At 39.9% G+C, this 24,140-nt stretch overlaps 1 protein-coding gene across 2 annotated transcripts in view; it reads left to right on the top strand.

Annotated features, from left to right (window-relative positions):
* RARB (retinoic acid receptor beta) overlaps positions 1-24,140 on the top strand; it is a 716,333-nt gene that overhangs the window by 7,526 nt on the left and 684,667 nt on the right. For both annotated transcript variants that reach the window (XM_079114293.1, XM_079114292.1), the window contains exon 2: positions 23,870-23,946. The gene's annotated coding sequence lies outside the window, so the exon portion shown is untranslated. The remainder of the gene's footprint in view (positions 1-23,869; positions 23,947-24,140) is intronic.

Genomic DNA, 24,140 nt, shown 5'->3' with positions numbered 1-24,140 from the left:
ATTGTGGGTTGCAGGAAAGCCCAGAAACCCTAGTAACTGCTTAGGGGTGCTTAACCACTGAGCCACATCCCCAGCCTGGCCCCCCTTTTTTAAAATAATATTTTGAGACAGTCTCAGAGTTGCTGAGACTGGCTTTGAACTTGTGATCCTCCTGAGTCAGCCTCCTGAGCTGCTGGGATTGTAGGCCTGTGCCACCGTGCCTGGCTAAGTTTGGGTAGATCTTAGGCTTAGATCCTTTGCAGGAAAGCAAGAGAGAGGCAGTTCATCATTGACTCTCTTTCCAATATTGTTACTGAAGAAAGTTGAAAACCAGTGGGTTTCCATCTGGGATGACCTAAGTATCACAGGCTTTGTAAAAAAGTTTTCATTTGTTTGTTTTGGTACTGGGGATTGAGCCCAGGGGAGCTTTAACGCTGAATATGTCCCTAGCCCTTTTTATTTTTTATTTTGAGACAGGGTCTCACCAACTTGATTAGGTTAGCCTCGAACTTGTGTGATCCTCCCACCTCACCCTCTGGAGTTCAGTCATTGGGATTACATGCTTGTGCCACTGTGCTGGCCAGACTCTGTAGAAGTTTTGAGTGGTTTTCTGCAAATGCTTTCCATCCTCTCTAAAGGCAGTGCATATCTAATTTGGGGGTAAATCTGATACCATTTGTCTTTTTGGGACATGAATGGTAGATAACACTGGGTCTGAGCGGAGAAGAAATAAGATGGCCTTGTATAGGTGAAGTGAATCTTATGGGTTAGTGAGCAAAATGGAAACTCCTTTTCCATAACCGGAGGCAATTGGCTTTAGGAGGTCTCTTCAGTTCTCTGCAGTGGAAATACCCATAATCCTATGCACAGGGAGCGACTGGTTATAAAAGAGAGGAGATTGTGCTCAGTGTCTTATAAGGGCTTTCAAGATGAATCCCGTTTTCTAACAAAGCTTATTGAAGAACCTGGTTTGAAATACAGAAAAGCATGAGCTGTCAAAAAACAAACAAAAATTGAGAGTGTTCCAACAACTTCCTGACGACTGGCAACTCTGTTTCCCCCTTGCTCCACATAGTCCCTAGGTTGGTTTCATTAAAATGATAATAAGAATATGACACATTGTCAGGGTCCTCCAATGGTTTCTCCGCTCACTTACTAAAAGCCTCAGGCCTTGCCATATACTATTAGGCTCCTCATGATCTAGATCCCTGTTATCTCTCTGACCTCATGAGTGGTCTCCTTTTTGGAATGAATGAATGAATGAATGAATGAATGAATGAATGAATGAATGATTTTTGAGTAAGCCAGGGAATATCGAAGGTACTCAGCAGTGTTTATAGAATAATAAAGAATTTTAATGGAGACACTTTGGAGAATAAAAAAGAGATACAGGAATGAAATTTGGCAAATAAATAAGGATGCAAGTTATCTGTTAGAACTGCTGAATGCTGCCCTAAAATTTTCACTGCTTATTTGATCATTCATCTCATAAGTACATATTGAGCATTTACTACACACCAGGCATCCATCTAAAGGTTGGATGCCCATCAGCGACCAAGAAAGTAAATTCACCGGCCTTTTGGGACTGAGACTCTATTAGGAGACATAGTACGATAAATTAGACAAATAAAACTATGATTCCAGGTAGCAATACATCCTATGAAGAAAACCTCAACATGTAGTTTGTCTCTCTGACCTCATCCATGGGTCTCCTTTATTGAATAAATGACTGCCTCATGAGTGAGCCAGGGAATATCCAAGGTGGAATACAGTTTTAATAGCGGATCTTTCTTTTTCCTAGTCTTAAGCAATTAGTGCTGTGGTCATCTATCTGCTTCTCCCCTGTGCGGTAAAACTTTGCTCAGATCTCAGAGACAAGTAAACAGTCTTACTGAGTGAATGCATAGTCTTGTCTTATTTACCATATTTCTACTAGTGAGATAAAGCTTACTTTTAACGAGTAATATTTAATAATTTCAAATAATAAGTGGAAAATGAAGTTTAACAAATGAAGATCCCCAATCAGTGATTTTGGTGAAAATACTCTGCATTTAATTTTCAAATGGTATAAATGTTTCCCTGTTACAGATATAGAGGATTCTTTGGTTGTTGTTTTGGTGCCGCTGGGTGTTGAACTCAGGGGTGCTTTATCACTCAGCTACACTCTCACCCCTTTCTGCATTTTATTTTGAGACAGGGTCCTGTTAAGTTGCACAGGTTGGCCTCAAATTTGAGATACTCCTGCCTCAGCCTCCCAAGTAGCTGGGATTACAGGTGTGCACCATCACACTTGCTAAAGTAGTCCTTCTTTTCATAAATAACTTAACAAATTCAAACTAAGGGTAGATAACTTTTTCTTGCTTCATACATTGGTCCATTGAATATTATAGTTCAAAGAGACAAGGCTGAAAAGTTTAAATTGCAGAGATAAAATTTCCATGTGGCTTGCTCATTTATCAGTTTATTATCTTAGTACCAATTTTGGCCCCTGTATTTTTGCTTGTGTTTATTTATTACAGCAGGGATAGAAAACTCATGCAGACTCCAATTCACTCAGATTTGCTTAGAAACAAATAAATGAACAGCATCACATCAGAAAATGAAACAATGGTGGCTGAGGATGCTTCTGTCTTTCTGATACTACTGATCAGGGTCACCAGTGGCTCTGGGGCCTGTATTATTTTGCTGGCATTGCCTTGACAAACCAACACATACTTAGTGGCCTCAAACATCACCAATTCATGACCTCTGAAGTTTCCATAGGTTAGACGTTCAGGCAGGTTTGGCTGGTTACTCTGCTTAGGGTCTTAAAAGGTCAAAAATCCAGGGGCCCACTGGCTGAGCTTTTATCTAGAGGTTCTAGGAAAAAATTTCCTTCCAGACTCATTCAAGTTGTTGGCAGAATTCATTTCCATGTGGTTGTAGGACTGAGGTCCCCATTTCCTTGCTGGTTGTAAGCTGGCGATAATTCTCAGCTTTTATTTCCTTGGTTTATGAAGTACCATCCATCTACAAAGCCAGTAACAATGGGTCGGGTTCAGCTTATACTTCAAATCTCTCCCATTTCCTCTTTCCTATCTTTCTTCTACCTGCAGTCAGAGAATGCTTTCTGCTTTTTAAGGGTTCCTATATGAGATTAGGCCTACCCAGATAACCCGGGTTAATCTCCCAGTTGAATAATAAGATTAATTACATCTGAAAAGGGCATTTTGCAATGTAAGTTAATATATTCACAGGAGGGACAACAGAATGAAAGTTAGTGGGACCAACATTTTGCTTATTGCAAGGTCCATGAACTCTACCTTTGGAAATATGGATGATCAACTGAGGCCTACCAGATAACCTGATAATTGTTGGAAACTTTAATGTCTTTTGTGGAAAGCTATAAATTTTTGGTTAAGGTGAAAGTGGTGGTCTTTTGGTATGTCCTGGGCCAAAAAAGTAAAGATGCCCACTGTATTAAACAAAACAAAAATTGATTATTTGACCTCTGAAAAGGAGGCTTAAATATATGAAGAACTGTTTCATGCACTAGAGTGGAACACTCAGATACCTTCAGGAGTCAGGTTTCCAGGGCAGGAAGCAGCAGGACATGGCAGCAGCAGAGTAGATTAGGAGCTTGGAAGAGGGCTGCCCCAACTCAGCTCCAAGCACTTGCTTTGGGCTGGAGTAGTTTCAGCCTAGTAATGACATGTGTCTGCATTTAAGTGAAGGTTTAGAAATCCAGATTTTAGGGGTGAGTCTGGAAACCTGTGTGAAATTTCGAGGGTTGGTTTGTTTGTTTTTTAATACCAACTAAATCAAAATTTAGAATAATAGAAGAACAAAAACCTAATAGATATAGTGGCTAGATCTGGCTTGTTGCTTGCCAGTTAGCAATCTATGATTTTACTCATGCTGAGTAAAGTGCATGCTTGAGTACAAAAGTATTCAATATGATAGAAAGTACTCAATTAAGGAATTGGCATTGACAAAGATATTAAATCACTGCAATATAGTGAGATTCAGAAGCTTTTAGCGTCAGCTTCTAGATCTAGCATTGCGACTTTAATGGTCTACTCTCTTCAACCTGTAATAAAACAACGAAGCAACAAAGAAGAAAATTAATACATAATGATGTTCTTGGGTGTTTCACCTCACATGGGGATCTAGAATGCCACTTTCTGTTGGTTTATATTCTCTTCGGGTTTACTCAAACAGAAGGAATCAGGATCCAGTGTGATGAATGATCCCTGAATTTGAACGTGAAGGAACAGTTTGGATAATCGAAGCACAAATCCATGTAGTCACAAAATTATGTTTGTCTTAAAAGCTTAAGAGGGAAAGTACTTTTAAAGCTCATACTGATTCAAAAGGAAATTTTATTTTATAAGATGTAATATTGCACAAGGATACTCAGAAAATTTATCCTACAGGTAGAGTTTGAGGTTCCTAAGTTTTAAAAACCGGTCTCCACCTTGGTGGGAGCAAAGGTGGGAGGGGATCAGGGCTGAGAGCCCAGCTGAGCCATGCTAATGGGACTGAGTGAGGGCTCTGCCACTCAGCCAATGAGCACCTTTGGCAGGGTCATTGTAGTTTGCTCAGGCTTGATCTCCTCATCTGCAAAACGGGGAAATGAGCACCTAGCTCAGAGGCCATCATGAGGATCCAATGGAAACATGCCTTGAAAACTGATTTTGTTCTTGTCATGTGATTCTAGATCTGGGTACGCAGCAGCTTATCAATCGCCATCAATTCTCATGCTATGGGTTTTTAAATGTCAGTATGTATATAGAACCAGTATTTATCTGTGACTTATTAAATGAAGCAGAGAGAATGTCTAAGGACTGGGTAGTTACAATCTGAATCCTAGATTGACCTACATGACTTCTTTAGCTGTTGCAGCCTTAGTTGAGGAGTGTGTTGGGGGGATGTTCCCCTTTTCCCTGAAGGTCCCCACAGGGAATGCTGTTGTTTTCATTGCAATAGTTTTTGACTTGGTGCCTAGGACCTGGATGCAACTATTGCTTTTTCAAACATTCCAGGCAAGCCATGTGAATTTGGGAAGTATACCCAAATTCTCTGAATTTTAGATGCCCTCGGCTTGAGGCAATATATATAAGTGCTTTTTATAGCCTTGGAATCTAAATGGTTAGTATTTGTTATTGCCCCTACTGGATCATTTTCTTCAGGAATACATGCATTAAGTGTATAGAAAAATGTAAAGGTAATGTGCAGCACATATGTAATGATGACCTAGCATGGCCACTTCTGAATCATTTAATACATATTTGTTGAATAGTTTTCATCTTCCAGCTATAGTAGGTGTAGGGGATATACACAAAACAACACACTCAGATAAACTATCCAGTTACTAACCTCCTAGAGGTCATGTTGGCTGGAAAGACCAATACAATGTGATACATGCACAGATGCACATGCTAGCAAAATATTTTGGAGAGAGATGGGGCAGTAGTGTGTGTGTGTGTTGGGGAGAGAGTCCTGGAAGACATTCTAATTTAAATATCAGTAAAATACTTTTTAGATTGAGCTCAGTAGCCAGAAGATGCGCTAAAAGACAAAATGACATCAACCAAACAAAGCCAAATATTTTCTCATTTGCTTTAGTTATTATATACCCAACTCAGTAATTCCATGGAAATGGTTCCATTTTTTTTTTTCCACCTAAGGTGATATCACTGGTGAAGATTTTAAAACACAATAACTAGGAAACAAGGAAGTTGCCCAGCATAGATGGGGCATAGTGCACCTACGATCCTTGGGCTTCCGCCTCAGCGATCTGCTGCCTGCTTGCAATTCATCACCACTGCTGTGTAGAAGGAGGTTACTGTAATTGTTACTCAAACGGCTGCCGTGAAACACAAAGTCTTTGTTTAATTTAGGATATTCCAGAAGGTCTGTGGCAGTTTTGATGACTGCAAAATGCCATATATAGTAAGGTTATGCTGAGCACTAGATTTCCAGGAGAAAAAAATTCAACCAAATTTATCGTGCCCTTTTGTATAAAAAAAGAACACTTTTTTGCACGTCTGATGTTTTCGATGAGTAAAAAAGAAAATTAGAACAAAAGGCAAATTCATCACATTGTTCTTACCTTAGTAAATCTTTTTTACGTGTCTCCAATGTAACAAATAACAAATTAATAAAATGGTTTTCTATTAAAGAAAAAAATCAACAGACTATAAATAAAAGTTGTATGTGAATGATGATGACTGGACAATAGGTTTAGAAAATAAAAAATATGTGAAATTATATAAATTATTATATGTTTACTTATTAATCCATGTCTTTCAAGGATTTTATATACTTCGTCTTCATGAGACATGAAGGAACCTGTTTAGAAATGGCCTGTTTTTAGTTTTAATAATCACAAGACAGAAAATATATTCCGGAACCCATTTTTTTTTAATTGATGCCGTCTATTTTTGTGTTCCAAAGACCTAATGATGCATTAAGGATTCTTCATTTTTGTTGGTTCGATTTTCTATTGAGCAACATTCCTGAGACTAATTGAATGAAGTAGAGAGGGAAAAAATTGAGAACTGCCCAGGACTGGCTGCAGTTATGGAAATAAGCAAATGATGGGAAATAACTCAGGTTATTTTCATTTTTAGTTCTTATCAGAGATTCATTGTATTTAGATATAAAACATGGAAGCTCTCCTATTATAAATTCAAAGCTATAGTTAGATCAGCACATTAAAAACTACTTCGAGATGGAATTATTTTATCATTTTGATTTCTTTATTTCCCTTATAGAAAAATAAATGCCAATTGGGCTGCAAATTAGAGAGGACTATCTTCCTTCCTTATCAGGGTTAGTAATATGAATATTATTTTGTGAGGAATTTGATTTGGGGGTTGAGGGAGTGATCGTATTAGCACAAGACTCCCTCAGCCAATAATCTCATAACTAAGGGATATATATTAAATCCTTTTCTATTTATATTCGTTGGCAGGCCATTATTCATTGTTATTGTGGAGATTTTTGTTAAGTAATAGTTCTCTTGAGAAATCATGGGTGCTTTTTCGAGGTCACAGTTTCCTATGAGCTTAAGGAGTGGGCCATACATCCTCTCCTTGGTTAAGAACCCACTCCAGACCCATTTTCTTTAACACACGCTTTATTTGTAAGGTTTCTGACACTCCTTTCTTCCGAGAAGTTAAGAATGATATATCACTCTTTATTTTGTGAAGTAAAATTGATTAGAGGAAACAATAAACATAATTCTTTAACCATGAAACCTAATATATTTTGAATACTTGGCTGGGCTGTGTAACAATGGCCCTGAGTTCCTTTTCTGAAGGAGGCTGGGCTGAGCCAAAGGCCTCCTGGTAAACAGCCCTCATCGTATTTCTTCTTATAATGGAAAGTATTTCACCCTTGGCCTTTATTATGATTATTTTTTGTGCTCTGACATGACAAAAATCCATCACCTTCGAGATATTGATACCTGTCTGTTGCTGTTAGGTCATTGCCAGGAGGGAAAAGCCAGCAACCAGCTAATTCAGTGTTGTTGTGGTTGGTTTTTTTCCCCCTAACACCCACCCAAAGCTTTTACTGAGAGTCATGTTTTTTAAAAATTGGATTAATGTTTCAGAGTAGAGAATCACCTAGTAGGTTTTACTAAGTGTCAAGGGCCACATGAGGACAACTCCCACTTCTAAATCTGTCACACATCAAATGATTTATTCCAGACCAGAGGCAACCAAAATGGATGAGGAGTCACCTGAGGGGAGTAGGCAGGACACGATTTTACGAGACCCTGAGACCATCCCAGATCTTGCCTTTCATAGTAGCTGTGGCATCTCAGATGCGTTGCTCTATTGCTCTGAATTTAAGTTTTCTCACCTGTGAAAGAGACGTAACAGCATCAATCTGCAAGAATTCATTGAATTTACATAGGCAAAGTTAGGCCCCTTGTAAAGTGAGTTCCATACACTCATTTCCCTGATGGGCACATACAGATTTGAATAAAATGGGTACCTCCTGCCTATCCATACAACATCACATTAATATATGAGATCAAATTAGATAAACATCAAAATTAGATAAGCCTTGTACTACTCTGTGGTCCTCTGATAAGCAATATCAGCCTCACTTGAGAACTTACTAGAAATACAGAATTCAGGGCCCAACCCTAGACCTGTGGAATCAGAATCTGCAGTTGCACAGGAACCCCAGGGGATTCGTGTGCGTGGCCAAGTCTGAGAAGCCCTGAGACAGACCATGACACTTTTCTCATTAGAGTCAACCAGATGTGCTATTTGTTGTCCGTTCATTTTCATCATCTGCCTGTTGTTTTATGGATTTAGTGGTGATGGACAGCAGGGCACTTCTTCCTTGGGGTGGGTCAGCATATGCTCACATGCACATGGGTAGACCATCCCTCTGCATAGGGCCTGGCACAGGTAGAACCTCAATAAATGTTTATTGAATGAGATAAAACAGCCAACAGTCAGACAAGCAGACTCTCCCATCTGTTCTGCTAATGCACAGCAGCCCTAGGAGGGCCTGGAGAGAGATGAATGTGCTTGAGGTCCTTGCCAGGAGGCATTACCCATGCCCAATGGGAGGAGGGGTTTGCTCTCTTCTGTTCTTGCCAGGGGATCTGCTGAGGTTCTGAAAGCTTGTCAAACTCAGCCAGAACAAAGGACAGGCGTTTCCTTTCCTCTTTCTTTTCCTTGCCTGGAAAGGCTGGTGACCCTATGCTTTGGGAGCAATTTCTTTGGGGGATAGTCTTTCCTACTTATGAAGGACAAAGCTGTAGGGAAATGGCCTGGTACCTTTGTGTTTTCCCATATCTGGTTCTAACTGGCCTATGTCTCTCTTGGGTTTCGAATTTCCTAATTTCTGGGTCTCAGGTTGGCATAGAGTATGCTTGCAGTAGAGGAAAACTGGGGAATAGTTATTACCCAGAGAAAGATGGAATTGCTGGAGAGAATTTGTTATCTTGTGAAAGGTGAGAAATAGAAGATGACAGGCTCTTGAAGCTTTGAGAACTTAATTGCCATGCATGGGCAAATTAAACATGGTACTTCCTTAATCCATCAAAGTGTGGCAAAATATATCTAAACTAAATGCTAACAATTTTTATCAGAGTGTGCTTCAGTGAAGTTCATGCCAGTAGTCCCTGGGCCCTTTAGCTCTGGAACCTCCTTCATGGTGAGTGCTCTAACATGCTTTCAACTCCCTGCACCCAAGGCCTGTCTTGGCATAAGTTGTCAATCCTGGAGGCTTCATTTCCAAACCATCTCACTTCACTTTCTGACTCTGCTTTGGTCTTGGAAATCTCATGAACTCAAATTGAACAACACATTGCCCTTCTCAAATACCTCCATTTTTGCTACAAAATCTTTTTTCCTATTCATCTCATGAGGAATCAAAACTCTCTTTTACCCAGTGTGACCATTCTCAGATAGGAGTTGGGAGGAAAGCAATCAGATTAACATTTGTGGAGGAAAAAAAATCTCCCTTAACCCCTTTAAAGATATTTCCCCCAACTTACATGGAATGTTGTCTTCACAGGAATTTGCAACAATCTGAACAACATATTTAAAATAGCATAAAGCAGATTTTTCAGTAAATGGGACATTTGTTGGTGTAATAGTTTGGATAATACCATCTGGGTTATCAGACAAATTGCCACATTTCAGTGGCTTAATAAAATTAAATCTTATGTAGTACATAAATCTTAAGTACTACTCTGTAGTACTTTCTACTGAGTAACAGGAAACCGTAAGGATGGCATACCTGTACTGGAGAGGAGCAGAAGGTGAGAAGGATTATTCCATGCATCATTCCAGACCCAGCTGATAAAGGCTCTGCCATCGTCCTGAGTGGTTTCCTGGGTTTCTCTAAGTATTGACATCAGTTGGCAGATGGGGCAAGATAGAGAGAATCATGCATGGAAGGTTTTATGGGGTATGACTTCTGCTCACATACCATTGTCTAAAACAGAATCAAATGGCTATGCTACCTGCAAAGGAGGCTGCGAAATCTAACCTAGCTATGTGCCAGATTTGGCGATCATCTGTCAGTCATTGCTGCACTCCAGTACACGTAGGAACAGCCCTGTTTCTTTTGTCTCTTTCTCCTGTAAATCCTCAGAGAGATTTGACATTCCCTTCCCCTACTTGAGAGTCAGTTCTCTGCTGCAGAAAGTCCCCCTCCACCCACCTGAAGAATAAGAATAGAATCCAGGCATGCCATATTTTAACAGTTGCTAACAATTAATCCAGGCTCAAGTTCTTTTATTTCACAAGGATATTGTGAGAATTAATGAATGATTTTGAGTGATTACTATCCCTTTGATCATTGTCTTTATCTTGTGCTTTTGCAGTTTTCACAGTGTATGTGCAGGCTTCCGTCTGTATAAGGCAGAATGCTAATTATTGTCCCTCTTACCAAGGGAGGAGGCTGAGATGTACACAGGCTAAAAGATATATTCTATTCAGTGCCACAGGGTCACTCCTGCATATAAAACCTTTCTATTATTATGATGATTTCTTTTTAAAACATAGAATTTTCTGGAAAGAAAGGGTAAAACAGAAATAATTATATAGCATCCTTATTAGTGTGCTGACTCTGGAATCTGCCTCCTGGGTCACCTTGGGCAAATTAATTAGCTTCTCTGTGCCTCGGATTCTTTAATCTGTAAAGTGTGCAGATAATAGTGGCTACCTCATGGGTTGTTGTGTGGATTAAACAAGAAAGACTGTTAAGCGTCTAAGACAATATCTAGGATATAGCATATGCTTCATACATATTAGCTATTACCATTTAAAAATATGTTTTGTTATCTAGTTCAAGGAATTCAAAGAAGAATAACAGAATATGTAGCCTTACATTATTGGTAAAAAGGAAGTTGAGGTAGCACATGTGAAAACAGCATTATCTACTTGCAAAAAGGAATATGCCAATTTCTGAGTAGGCTCACCTAGCAGGAATCAAGCCTTCCTGCATCAACCACAGACAACAAACTGCAGGGACTTTTGCAGAGGGCAGGGACTCCAAGGTGTGTTGGCACTGTCTGTGTCCAGATGTCCTCAGTCTGAATGCAGCAGCTTCCTCTGAGTGACTGTTTCCCTGTAGAGAACAGAAGACCTCGTGTGCCCTGTGCTGGCGTGAATGCCCCTTCATTGTCGGGACAGCACTTTCTGACCTTGGTGCTGAACGTTAAGTCATTTCACCCATTCTGACCAATAAGTGTGTGGAGTCGTGAGACTGAGTTTTGTCTTATTCTGTTTCTAAAATACGAGCAAACATTAAAATGAAGCGGGGGCAAGGAATATGGATTGACTCAAAAGGAAGATTAAACAATTGTATTTATACTCAGGATGCCAATTTAGCAACCCCTTAAGAATACCTCCCACATCGGAGCTTCTCAAAGTTTACTATTGCAAGCAAAAATCACCAGGGAATCCTGGAAAAATACAGACTCTGACTCTGTGGATCTGGAGTGGGCCTGAATTTCTGGGTAATTCCCATATGACTTGGATGCTGCTGGCGTGGGACCTCGGATAGTCTGAGGGTAAGGCTCAGTAATCTGTGCTTTACAAGCCTTGCTGGTAGTTTTGACATCGCAAAAGTTTGAGAACCTGTGCTCTAGAGTGGATCCATTCGGACTTTAAAAGGGGACTGGTCATATAGAATGGCTCTAGGCCCCTGAGGAATGAATGTCTTTTGGTCTTTTTTCTGCTCCATTTCAAAATGGGGTTCTTTGGACCATTGTCTCCTGGAGTGGATGATGAGGTGTAGAGGCAGAATGTTCTTCAATGTCTTAGTTTTTCATATGAATCCTTAAATATTTGTTCTACTTTCCTTCTGTGGGGACCAGAGAGAACCAGATGTGACTCCAAAACAAAGCCTGGGAAGCTTTGTTTGTGGGAGCAATGATCTCAAAATGGGCCCCAAGTCTTGAGTCTCCCACATCCTGTGGTTGTGGTCACAGAATGAAGATGTGATGCTGAACCTGAGAGTTTTTCCACATGGTGGGAACTTACACCAGGCTCTGGGCAGCTGTTCACCCTAACTGTGGGCCATTGCTCCAGCTTCAGAGTGTGAATAACTGGGAGATCTCATCAAATTACCAGCTGTGGTTCAGCACATGTTGGTTAGAGCTGAGGAGTCTGCATTTCCTGCAGCCCCCACCTCACCTAATGTCATCCTGCTTGTCTGCAGACCACACTTGGAGTGACAAGGCAGTACATCATTCTTAGGACACAGAGCTGGCCTATGTGTAGATAGATCAGGGTGCCCCATGGCTGCTAAAACTGCAAATGGGCTGATGAGCCCTGACAAACTTAGAATTCCAGGCCCACTATCAATCCTTTAGGATTGTGAATTTTACCTGTGTGTTCCAAATACCAAGAACTCTCCAGTTCTTTGTGCTATAAGTCTTTAACCCATAGAATCCAAATACTCTCTCTTTCTTAATCTATCTTTAATACAAGGACAGGTGACTACTGCTGAGTCATGAACAGAGATTCTCAAGTCTGTTGGCTTCTCAGTTCATGTCTGAGTAATCCTTAATGCTTCTCCTTGTTTGGGCCAAGCATCTGCAGAGGACTTGGGATGTGTTTATTAATCATTGCTGGCCTTGTCTCTGCCTCACGAATGGCACATCTGTCCTTCAGTGTACAGCTGTGGCTGACCACAAGGTCTTTTGCTGTGTGCAATGCTTCGGCTTTTCGGCATAATGAGTTTTGCTTTCTCCATAACCCCTTTTACTAATTGCAACACAGCAGCACATTCTATATCCCATCTGTTTCCATGATTGATTGTCTTTTAGTTCAAGATGTCCTCGAGGGTTATTTAAAAAGAAAATCAGGCTTCAGTGTGACCTTTCAGATCATCATAAGCTGTATTTGTATCTGAGCATGACTTTCTACACCTTATGGCCACCCAAAGGAATAAGAAATAATTTATTTGATGTTGATTATGCAATTTCTCCTTACTGCTCACTCTGGACAGACTTGCAATGAACTTTGTTTCCTTGTGACATCTACTCTGCTTATATTCCCCATACTCAGCCTTTCTGGCCATGAGCCTTATGTGTTTATAGACAACGTGAGCATGGTTGTGACCATGGAGAGCTCTATAATGGCTCCCGAGAAACTACTGGTCATAGGAGTTGCTGATCGTGTATAAAGTTGTTTTGCTTTATAGTTAATTCTCATTATTCTTGATAGTTCTGTTCTATAAAGTCACCCAGAATGCTGAATTAGCAAATACTGAATCACTGTCCCTAGAGGAAATATAAGATTAGGTAACTGTGAACTGCTGGTCATTTTTTCATTAGGTGATCAATGCATAATCTTATTTTACATGTGTTTCTGATAAAGATAACTTATTTACTATACATTGATTCATTAGCATTGAACTCACAGCCAACAATATTATAACACGTATCTGAAGAAAGCTTATGTAACACACGTATTTTCTCCATGAGGCACATTGTGGTTCTCTTGTGCTTAAGAACCCTGGGTGGCACTTCAGCATTCTGCTTGGGGGCATTTTAAACAGTGAAACCACCAGCAAAAAGCACAAAACATGTAAAAATCATGGCATCCTAAAGATCACAGAAAGAATACTTGTTTCCTGTATAAGATCTGAAGCAAGAAGGCGGATGTTACCCGGCTGGATTTCACTTCTTGCACACACTTGGCAATTCAGATTTTCATGGCTTTTTACATGATCACAGGTCACCATGAAAGCACCATGACTATTGATTTTGGGGGCTGCAAATACATTTAGTGAATAGGCAAATCCATGGATAATGAACTTGACACTGTCATACAAGTGTCTCTTCCACAGCTGGTTCTCTTAATCTCATGCAAAGGGCTGGAGGCACTTGCCTCCAGCCGTTTACCAACAGTTAGCAGCATGTGGGTAGAGTCTGTATTTTACATAAATGGAGGTGTGTCATCGCCTTGGTCATACCACCTTATAGATCAACTTTTATGAACAAGCCTAGCATGAGGTTCTTGTTTGAAATGACATGCAAAACACTGAGACCTGTGCACAGATAGATACTCATGTCAGGAGCTTGCAATCACTATGAGAAAGGAGGTGCAAATACAATATGGTAAATAGCAAGTGCCTAAATGGATGGTACAATAGATGTTAGAGAATTTCAAACACATTAAGGGTTAGTTAATATTTGTCTCCCATTAGGTTCCATATCTGTCTTTCATTGTGAAGTGTTAGTGCTATGTTACCATCTTTCCAGTACTATGACAAATATCTGAGATAATCAACTTATGAAGAGAAAAGGTTTATTTTGGCTCACAACTTTGGAGTCTCCAGGCAATGATTAGGCCGACCTATTGCTTTTAGGCCTCTGGTGGGGAGGTGTGGGGAGGCAACACATTATGGTAAGAGTATGTGGCACAGTAAAACTGGCTGGGAAGTGAAAAAAGAGAAAGATGAAGGGCCAGGGTCCCACATTCCCCTTTGAGGTCATGACCCCATGACCTAAACACCTCACATCAGGCTCTGCCCCTCAGTTTCCACCACCTCCCAAGAGCACCAACCTGGAGACAAGGCCTTTAACTCATGGAACTTTGGGACTTTCCAGATCCAAACTATAGCAAGTACCCTGCTTATAGTATCAGCTCAAAGCAGTATATATTGAATGGACTTAGAGGTATTTTGGGCTGGTATCTCAAAACCTTATTTAAATCATTTTTTCAAACCCTGTTTGATAAGTTTCCATAAGATATTTATGAAGGAGAATTCTGTTTCACAAGTCAACTGATTATGTCCCAGGACTTACAGTTTTTATTTTTGATACACTTTTCCCCTTCAATATTTTATCATGAATATTTTCAAATAGAGAAAAATTAAAATAATTTTATAGGAAATATTTACAGTATCATCTACTGTAAATAACACTTTACGATCCTTGCTTTTCATATACCTTTTGAATAATTCTCTACCCAGTCATTAATCCATCTTATTTTCTGAATGAATTTACAAAGTAAATTGAAGGCATCACTACACTTTTCCCTCAATATTTCAGCCTGCACAACATTAATAAGTGTTCTGGTATTGACATTACTTTTTAATTATCTTGAGTAACAATTTCTTTATGTGTAAAATTATGGGGCTGAATTAAAAGATGTCAAATAGCTTTGCAGGTGAAATTCCTGTGGTTTTTATTTGTACTAGATGCCTGGTTTAGTTTCGATGGATTAGTGTGTGAGATGAATTAAGAATAACCCCTAAGTTTTGAACCTGCAACTGGGAAAGTTTTATTGGAATACAGCTAAGTTTATGCTACTATAATAGAATACCTGAGACTGGATAATTTATAAAGATCAGAGTCTTATTTCTCATAGTTCCGGTGAAGCCACTGGCATCCAGCCTTATTGTGGTATCATCACATGCAGAAGGTGAAAGGGCAAGAGAGAGCCAACCTAATCCAGCAAACCCTTTATACAGTGGCATTAATCCATTGAGAGCCCTCATGACCTACACATCTCCCAACCAGCCTCCCATCTTATCACATTGGGTATTGAGTTTCCAATACATGAATTCTGGGGGCACATCCATGGCAATCATCATATCCATTCACTCCTGTAGTGTCTAAGGCTGATTTCATACTACCACTCTAAAACTGTGCATTAACAAGAACATTCATGTGATCAGCAAAGCTGAGAATCTACCTTTACAGAAAACATTTGGTGATCCCTGCTGTAGACTAAAAATAATGCAGACTGGGAGGAATCTGGAAATTAGAAGATGAATGATAACCGTAGAACAATTTTGGCAGAGTTGGCAGAGAACTAAAGGATCACTTTAGTTTTTGGCAAATTCAGATGTGAGTGCATCTCTAAAAAACGTTCCTGTCTTTACATGTGTTTATTCCTTTTGTTTTTCTTTAAAAAAGAGAAAAAGTCAGGTGCGGTGGTGCACACCTGTAATCCCAGGGACTTGGGAACCTGAAGAAGGAGGATTGCAAGTTCAAGGCCCGCCTCAGCAATTTGGTGAGGCTCTTAGCAACTGAGCGAAACTCTGTCTCAAAATAAAAAACAGTAAAAAGGGTTGGGGATGTGACTCAGTGGTAAAGGGCCCCTGGGTTAAATCTGCAGTACCAAAGAAAACAAAAACAAAACAAAAAGAGGGGGCAGGGAGAGAAAGAGAAAAAAATCAACAGTAGTGTTAGGATTTGAATCTGAACTGCTCCCTCAAAAATTCATGGGTGGGCTTGGTCCCCAGTGCAGCAATGCCCAGAGGTGGGGCTCTTAGGAAGTGATTGGATCATGAGGGCTTTGACCTCATCAGTGGATTAATCCATTGATACTTGAATGGACTACTGGGAGGTGGTATAAACTGTAGGTAGATGGGGCATAATTGTAGACAGTGAGTCACTAGGGGCAAACCCTTAGGGACTATATCTTGTCCATGGCCCCTTTGTGGTCTCACCTTCCTACTCTCTCCTCTTCCTGGCTGCCGTGAGCTGATAGCTTTCCTCTACTGTGTCCTTGTGCCATGATGTTTCTGCTTGGGAGCCAGCTGACCACAGACTAAAACCTCTGAAACCATGAGCCATGATAAAGCCTTCCTCCTTTCAGCTGTTTATGTCAGGTGTCCGTCACAGCAACAAAAAGCTGACAAACACAACTATGAGTAGGCTTATGCTAAAGTCTGCGGTAACTAAAAGGGCCACAAATCTCTGTGGCTTTCAACAGCAAATCTGCTTGCCCTTCATAGATCACCTTTCGTTCTGCTCCATGTTGTCCTCTCTGGACTGAAGTAAGCAGTACCTCCTCCATGAGAGTCATTGCCAGGCTGAAGAAGGGACGGGGGAGAGAATGAGAATATGAACGAGCACAGAAGGCATCAGCTCCAAGCTTAGAAATGACATATCACTTTGCTTACATGCCATTGGTCTAAGCATGTCATATAGGCAAACCTGAGTTCAACAGGATGGGGATGTTTAACACTCCGATAGTGAGAGGAAGCAGATAAATGTGAACAATGCCATGCTCTTCCTCACAGGGTTAATGGAGTCCAAAGATTTTGTTGTTGTTTGAAAGGGAGTGGCTTCAGCATGTTTGGAGATAGAAGGAAGGAACCTATGCAGAGAGAAGGAAGTATCTCTGCATAATAAATGCCCCTTGCTGTCTTGGTAGGGAAAGATCTTTAGCTCAGTAGTGTGGGATTCTGGGTCTCTGGGTTAGACCTGGGAGTCTATGCTAAATTTTATGATACAGCACATGGGAGTCACTTGGGGAGATTGTTAAAATGCAGATTCTAATCAATAGGTCAGCTTCGAAGCTTAAAATTCTGTATTTTTAACAAGCTCTCAGAGGATGCTGAGGCTGCCCATCTGTGGGTCAGACTTTGAGTAGCAAAGCTGTACATCATCAGATACTCTAAACCATAGTAGGGGTTGAGGGGTGGTACACACCTGTAATCCCAGCCACTTGGGAGGCCGAGGCAGGAGGATTGCAAAGTTCCAGGCCAGCCTCAGCAACACAGTGAGACCCTGTCTCAAACTAAAAATTTAAGGGCTGGAGATGTAATTCAGTGGTAGAAAACCCTTCAGGTTCAACACACACACACACACACACACAGACACACACACACACACAAAACCAAATAATGTCCGAAGAGAAGGAAGTCAACTGATCAGAAATGTTGAGCATTTCAAGACAATGTCATGGAGTCATGACTGGGTGTGGGAGAGTGGGTAGGTGGTTAAGAGTTTGTGGCCACGGGGGTGGTGAGTTAATTTTCAGCTGAAGCAGCTGCAGCCCCTGACTTTGTCTACCATTCTGCCAACAGCCTCTTTTGAAATGGAATACAACAAGCCAGATGAAACATCGATAGTCTTCAATCACAGGCAGGGACTCCAGAAACTGGCAATAAATGCTTTCTGCGCACTCACACATGAACAGCAGTTGTCAGAATTCACATCTTTAGAGGGTAGCAAATGATTCAGTATAGTTAATAAAAACCATTCAGCATTTTCATTGATAGGAAGTATGTTTCATTTGAGTTTTGATTGTCATAAATATCTTGCTGGTTAAATCTTGAATCAAAACTACAACCGTGGGATTTGACATTTGAAGATAAAATTTCAAGGTGAAATTGTTCTGCAGAACTTCAGTAAAGTTTCTTCAAAGGAAAATGTACTTACTAGAAGCAAGCAAATCTGTTGTTATTTATCATCTTTGTAATGACCTTAGTGGACGTGGTTAGGCCATGATGTAGTTAAGATGAAACCTACCCTTAGATTTAGTTGTTTCTTGACTTCAGCATCAAGAACTTTTGCATCAAGGTTTTATGCCAGACATCCTTGGCATTGAATTTAGATTTTTGCCATGTGATTTGCTAGGCAAAATTTTAACCTTTCTGAGCCTTGTGAACTAGGGATGAGATTTCATTATGTCAATGATAAGTTAACAGTTTTCTTTTTCTTTTGTTTGCTTATCGACTTATTTTTTTGTACCTCTGGGTATGGACTCCAGGGCCTCATGCATGTGAAGCAAGTTCCCTACCTCTGACCTACACTTCTAGTCTCAGCAGCGTTATATTTAAAGAACATTACACAGAGCAGCTCCTCAATAACTATTGGATATATTTTTGTATTTGTGGTACAAGTTTGAAAGCACTCTTTCATACATTTCAACATTAAGAATGAACCATGTTGGCCATAGTCAAAATATAGAGAGTAACAAATGTTGGAAATGATGTGGAGACATTGGAACCCTCACACATTGCTGGTGGGATTGTAATATGGTACAACCACTTTGGAAAACAGTTAGGCATTTTATTAAAATGTTAAACACAGATTTACCATATGACCTAGAATGTCTACACATAGGACTCTATGACATAAAGGCTCTGTAAATTTCTATAGCAGCATCATTCATAGTAGCCAAATAAAACAAATGTCCATCAGTGGTTGAATGGATGAACAAATTGTAATATGTCCATACAATGAATGCTGTTTGGCAACAAAACTAATGATGTACCAATCCATGCTACAACATGGATCACACACACACACACACACACACACACACACACATGTTGCTAAGCAAAAGGAGTCAGACACAGAAGTATGCTGCCATTTACATGGAATTCTCAGAATAGGCAAGTCTATCATGGCAGGAAGTGGATAAGAGTTTGGCTGGGGCTGGTGGTAGGTAACCACAAATGGATTTGAAATCTCTTTTTAAAAAGACAGAAACATCCTCTAGTTAGATAGTGGTGATAGCTGTACAACTCTAAATTGATTAAGAATCACTGGATTGTACACTTACAGGCGTACATTCTGTAGTAGGGACATTTTGCCCTCAATAATGCTGTTTTCCAGAGTGAATCATATTTTTGAAGATTTCCATGATTTCTATGTAGATTCTCACTGTGAAAATTAGTGAAATACTTTTTTACAGCTTTTCGAAATGTGTTGGATTCTCCAATCTATCATGGATGCTTCAGCTTTTCTAATTCACTGCAGAAGTCCTTGGCTTTCGGGACAGCAAGCTGAACCCTGCAATTAATAGCCTGCAGGCACTAGCAGGGGATACTAACATCTGAAAACAATAGAAAGTCCAGTCAGTAAATGCAAATCAATAACACTGGCCGATGATGCCACATGAGTAAAAAGAGATTTGTAAGATGGAGTGTCTTCACTTTAGCCATTAAACTTCTCATTCACCAGTTCTTCATTAAGTGCCTGTCTTAAAGAGGGCAATTGAATCTCAGATATCAGACATGTTTGAATTATGGAGATCAACTGCTTCATGACTGGCCTTGGGCATAGGATAAAAGAACTGAATTTAATATTCCCCAGAAAATGATGTAAGGAGAGGTAATTGGCAGCACCTGGAAGATTCCATCTTAAAGAGAACAACTACCAGAGATGTAGTTAGGAAAGCACAAGTACATTCAGGACGCACAGATTCCCAGTTGTGTTAAATGCTAGGGGCCTCTTTCAAGCCCAAGAATGAAGAATTCGAGAGAGAGGAGAGAGTGTGCATGCGTACACATGTTAATTCTCTGGTCTTACTTTTGGAAAAAGGGAATTGGTTGTAGGCTTACATAGTTTCATCATAAATAGAAAATGCAGGGAATTGCATTTGGCAGTTTCTTTTCTGTGGATTTCACTCTGGGAATGTAATGGACGCATCCCCCCCTCTCTTCCAGGCAAACTGTTAAGCAACGGGGGCAGGCAGCAAACATACCAACCCTGAACACACTTCTTCGGTGGGTAAAGCTGAAGGGTCAATAGGAATAGAAGGAGTATCCAATTTGCTGCTCAAACAACAGACAAATAAGACAAAAACAAACAAACAAAAAAAACCTCCCCGACAACTCTTATTTTTCATTGTATGATAAAGAATCCTTAGTATCAGAATCACTGGGTGGAGGAGGGTGGTTGTGGTTGGTATTTAAAAATTTGAATGACTGATTGCCTTGGGAAAGAGAAGTGAAGAGACCTTGACTCCTACTTCAAGCTGCTTTTGTTCCACTACAGTTGTTTTCCAAGTGTCTACTCTGGATTAATAGCATCTGCTGCACTTAGCAGAAATGCAGATTTTCAGGCCCCACACTAGGCATACCTAACAAGTCAGAACTTCTGAAGGTTTGGTCTGATGAGATATTTTTTTTTAACAGTCCTCCAGGTCTTGATGCCTACTTGTGTTTGGGAAAATATCCAAGGATGGAGTCCTTGAACCTCAGAGCTATGAACAATTTGGCTTGGAAAATTTTGTGTATTGTAGGACGTTTAGCATCCTTGCTGATTACTGTTCTCAAGATGCCAGGTAACTCTTCACCCAGTTGTGACAATACAAAACTTCTCCAGATTTTATGAAATTTGTCCTGGAGCATATAGGTTGAAAATCATCCCTGAATAGAAAAAAAGTGGTGAGTCTGTTTAAAAGAGTTTATTGGACAGCACCATTATCCTCACTTCAATCAAATCTGTGGAGGTAGCAATGAGGAATCTGTGTTTTAAAAATTGCTTCTGGTGATTCTGATGCTGCTAGGGTGTGAGAGCTACCATCCCAGTTGGAAAGAAAGGAAACACAGGATTGAGTGTATATATAAAAGTCAGTCAATGAGTGAGGAGCATGCTACACATAAGATTTGTCCATTCAACTCCAGAAGGATGAGGAAGATGGGGAAGGAGGTCAGGGTGTTCTGGGGAGGGTTGTAATTTTAAATGGAACAAGGAAGACTCCACTGAAAAGCGATCTTTCCTCAGAGACTAAAAGAAGTGAAGGGGAGGAGTCAAGAGATAGTGCTTCAGGCTAGAAAGGAAGAAAAGTAACTTCTGGGGTGGTGTGATCTGGGAGGTTTAGAGTAGAGTCAGTCAGAGTGATAGAGTTGACCAGTGTGCAGGAAAGCAGTTAAATCATGAATGAATGAATGAACTTAACTCTTTTTTGGACTTGACTTCTGCACATGCCTTTGAGTACACTGTGGTCTTTTTGGACCTTAATTTTCTCTTCTGTAGAGCAGGATTAATACCTGTACCTTATAGGTTGCTCTGAGAAATTAAAAGCTCAAATAATAGATAAACTTTTGAGAGACTGTAGTACATAGCTATATGTCTAAACTTCTAGTACTTAGCATTTTATATAACTCATCGTACATAATAACAATTGCATGCATAAAATAAAAAGAAAAATGAAAACTCTCTAATTCAGTCTTCCAGATGGGGACGGGAAATCGCATTTATAACAAGTTTCCCCAGGTGAGCCTTGAATTTGAATGATAATTTGAGAATCTTCATTCTTTGCATGTATTTGTATCCCAGCCCCCCTTTAATTATTTGAAGTACCCTAGTATTGGAATTTCCAAGAACAAAAATTAAGAGTGAGATTCCAAGGGCTTCCCGTGGATGGCTTAAGTTTTAGATCCACCACGGCATGCTCAGAGGATGATACTGAGGGACTTTGAATGTTCTGGTGAGGCTTGCTGGACTAAATATTCAGAGGACTCCTCAGAAGGAACGAATTCCTTTTGGTTTGCTCAAACCAGTCAATTATTAAATAAAAATGATTCCTTCCATTGTGTAATGAAATGAACTCTGACATAGATGTGGTATTATGCCCACAATGATGTCCTTGAGGTTGGTTACAGTCTTCCAAAGTTCACCTCTCCTAGATTAGTTGACCTATTCATGTCATGATGCTTTGGTAACTTACTAAGATAACCTTGAACTTCTATAACTTCTACCCTCTCCCCCCCACCCCCCCCCGCAAATGCTTGGTATTTGGAGTCCTCTTCACTCTTTAAAAATAAACCATTCTTCGACATATTATTACTTCCTGTTTATTTTGCTCAAACTTATTTTCCTTAGGGAACAGCAAAGATGAAATCTTACCATGTCTTGAAGGTGCAATGGTTTGAACTGCTAGTTTTTTTCTGCCTTAATTTCCCGTCTGTGAGTTCAAGAGGTCAGACATAGTCCCAGGCAACACTTAAGGACTCCATGTCTTCAGAAAGCAATTGGATTCCTTGGTTTGAATCCCTCTTCTTTTTTTCACATTGAAATGAGGTGGGAGAAGAAATGGAGTCATGTCGAGATGAGTTTTAAATTGATTTATTTGGGTAGAGAAAATGCACCAAAGCTGAAGAGAAAATGCCTTCTCATTATTTAGTTGTTAAGCTGTATCTGACAGTTCATGACCAGGTCCCAGACTAGAATTGAAAGCACCCAGTTTTTGTTCATTTAATTCACTTATATAAGTATGATAAATTAATGATACTCATCATTGAGATTCATACACAAGCAACATAGGAAGTTTAAAAATAGGTTTTATATCCCTTATTTCTCAGATTGGACAACTGAGGCTTAAAAGTACCTGGGCCCCTTTCAATGTTTTTAAGAATATTTATCTTCCAAGATTAGGCACACAGGCTCACAAAACTTCCCCGCCACTACTTGTCCACCCAAAAGCATTTTGAATTAAAATTGCTTCTGGGACTGCCAGATAAAATTCAGGCCACATAATTAAACTTGAATTGCTGACAAATGATAAATATTTTTAGCATAATTATGTCCCAAATATTACATAGAATATACACATATACTAAACATGTATTTGTTTTTCACCAGAAATTCAAATTTAACTTAGTATTGCTTCTTAATTCCATTAACTCCATTGCTTCTCTATGAATCAATGCTATTTGGACTTCAGTAGTAGTTAGTTAAGATCATTCAATCTCTAAGAAAATCTTTGCAAATTTTGATATAGGTTATTTATTTTCCTTACCAGAGGTAAATTAAGAAAACTGAATCGTGTTCTCTGAATTAAAGACTAGAGCCTAAGATTTCGGTATTTTTGAGGAAAAACCAGGATTAGAAGCTATTGTCATATTTCCTTAAAATGACTGAAGCAGTAATTAGAGATATTTCTCAGTAGAACCTAGGACTTTTTTTTTCTAATCATGTAAGAAATGATAAAACCAAGAATATTACAACCTCTTTCCTTTGAAATCTTCATGGATCTGGATTATAACAGAACTTCTATCCAATCTACTTTTAATTTGGGATCAGGTGAAAAGTCCAGTTCTCATGGGATATGCACTGGTGTAATTAACGTTTGTCACCTGTGTGAATGCTTTTGCATACTTAAGTACCTTAGTGCGCGCTTGACCCCATTTACCATAAAGCTCAGCACAAAGGTGGCCACACCCGTCACATGGCTTCCTCCTTGCTGATGGTGACAGCTTCAGTGGCGCTGTCCCAGCTTGGCTTGAGGCTTAGCACAGGCGCTTGGTGGTCCCTCCAGATTTTAAGAGGGGAACAGTGGCACCATGGAAATGGTATAGTGAAGAAGCAGGCAAAAGACTCCGAATAAGCAAATCTGTTCTTTTTCTGCATGATGGTGCTTAAGACCGTTAATTGCTTTTGCAGGATCCTGAATATCACCAGAAAGGGAATCGCCATTCCTGCTCTTCTGGAGACTCGTTCTCAGGATCTACGGACAGGAGGTATGTTCTGATTTTATTCTTTTTAACATCCTTCATATTCTTCTGTGCAGCTAAGTTCAACAATTCCTTTGGTAATCAATCCTATCTGGTTCAGGGGATTTTTATCCCAGTTCATCAATTTGACCCACGGCAACAATTTCTTGCCAGAGGAGCTCAGAGACCAGAATTGAACTGACCTCCTGATACTCTTCAAA

This window comes from Sciurus vulgaris (assembly GCF_902686455.1).
Source record: "Sciurus vulgaris genome assembly, chromosome: 16".
Taxonomy (NCBI): Eukaryota; Metazoa; Chordata; class Mammalia; order Rodentia; family Sciuridae; genus Sciurus; species Sciurus vulgaris.
Note: the sequence above shows the minus strand (reverse complement) of the source record. Positions and strands in the feature narration are given on the sequence as shown.